The sequence below is a fragment of the Lathyrus oleraceus genome, unplaced genomic scaffold (genome assembly GCF_024323335.1).
Source record: "Lathyrus oleraceus cultivar Zhongwan6 unplaced genomic scaffold, CAAS_Psat_ZW6_1.0 chrUn0250, whole genome shotgun sequence".
Taxonomy (NCBI): domain Eukaryota; kingdom Viridiplantae; phylum Streptophyta; class Magnoliopsida; order Fabales; family Fabaceae; genus Lathyrus; species Lathyrus oleraceus.
In genome coordinates this window covers 42131-44266 of record NW_026112641.1, presented here as the reverse complement: position 1 = coordinate 44266, position 2136 = coordinate 42131, and positions in this window count along the sequence as shown.

Genomic DNA, 2136 nt, shown 5'->3' with positions numbered 1-2136 from the left:
GTCAATTAATTGACCTCGGTAATCTAGCAAAAACCAAAGGAATCAACAAATGAGGGTCATGAAAGATCTTAGAGGTATGGTGGCATATGAAAGGTGTTCTTTAAATTGGGAGTGACATGAGTTCTTTGTCCTTAAAGTTGCTTGAGGACAAGAGACAAGCTAAGTTTGGGGTTGTGATCAGTCACCATTTATGCTATAATTATAATCATGTTAACAGGTGAAAGTAGGCGAGTTAGTTGTATTTTGTATACAGTTTAAGTGGTTTTTACACCTTCTTTTACCGTTAGCATCATTTAATCTTTTCACCGTGTTTATTAAGTTTGTTTCCATTTTCCTCATTTTATGCTTGGGTTATGTGTTATTAGTTTTTTTCAGGTTCAAATAGATATTCAAGTACAATCGGATGTAGAAGCTAAGGAGAATCACAAAGAATTAGAGAAGTTTCCCACGCTTCAGTAGGCCTGCTACGACCACCTGTAACACCTGCTATAGGCCATAGAAGAGAGGTCTAAATAGATCAAAAGTCCATCCAAAACAGAGGCCCACTAAGGCCACCCGTAGCACCTGCTACGCACCGTAATGGAAGGTTTGGAACAAAGGCCAGATATTACAGAAATAGTGTCCTGTTACGGCCGCCCGTAGCACTTGCTATTAGCCGTAGCACCTGCTACGGGCCGTAGTAGAGAGGCATGGACATGATCATCAGAGACAGTAGCCTGCTACGGCCACCTATAGCACCAACTACGGGCCGTAGCAGGCATGCGTGCAAAAAACCCCATTTTGTCTTTTCTTTTGTCAATCTTAAATGAAGGGCATTTTGGTCAAATGGAAAGTTGATGTTATTGACTTTTGTGGATCTGTTTGAGGAGAGAGGAATACTTTTCTATTAAAGGGGAGTTTTTCAGACAAGAAAGGACACTTTTTTTAAGAGGAAAAATCACATGATTCATAATTGGCGAAATCAAGGTTTTGGGGGAGACGAGATTTTCATGAGCGGAAGCAACTGAAGGTCAAGTTTCATATGAATACTTGTAATGTATACATTTTATATTTTGATTTGCTTGAATACTATGAGTAACTAAATCCCCCAATACTAGGGGGTGTCCCTAACTTGAATCTGTAATGACTTTGAGTTTATATTTGCAATAACAATATTGTTTTTCGTAATTAACTTATTCTCGTGATGTCATTAACACTTTCTCTTTCGGAATAATTGAGATTGTTATATGATTATTAATTAGGTTGGATCACCTTTGATAATGCTTTCATGTATTATTCTATAATAGATATTACCTAGGACTAGGGATACCCTGTAGAAATCAAATTGTTCTTGAAATAATAATACTTAATTTCACCGGTTAATTTCTATGGACATAGAGATTAGGTATGAATGATTAAAGATTTTCTCACTAAGGCATTAGGAGAAAACATCCTTAAGAATTGGTATTAATTAATTGATATTTATTATTGAAATAGTGACTCAGAGTTGTTACAGGGAAAAATCACACACATTCCCTAACATATTACTCTCGTATCTTTCAAATCCATTCTTTGCACTATTTATTTTAATTGTAATTATTTTTATATATTCGCACCAAAAATACCCAACCTTAGTTTTTATTTAATTGAACAACAATTGGAACTCAATATTTTCAAACAATCCTTGAGATCAACATTCAGGGAACTTTCCTCATTATTACTACAAAGGAAAAATAGTACACTTTCTATTTTTCTGATCACCTTCAACGACTAGGGTATTGTCATTTGTGAATCTCATCTTGTTCTTCATTGAGGGGCTTATATTGACAACCCAATCATTCCTTTCAGTCATATTTGATGAGCAACCTGAATCCAAGTACCATTGGTCCTTACATATTTCATCCTCTTTCATTGTGACCATTAGCAACATCTCTTCTTCTTCGTGTCTTATAATTCTTGCATCATTTTCTTGATTATTTATTTTGTTTTCAGGATAAACACTAGTGTAGTAACCATACTTCTCGAAATTGAAATGCTGAATGTGAATCTTGTCAGGTTTCCTTCCACCATCTTTTCCTCTACCTGCAACACCACCTATGTGGTTGCCTTGGTTTGAGGGTCTTCTCTAGTTTGACGAATTTCGTTCTTGTTGATGAC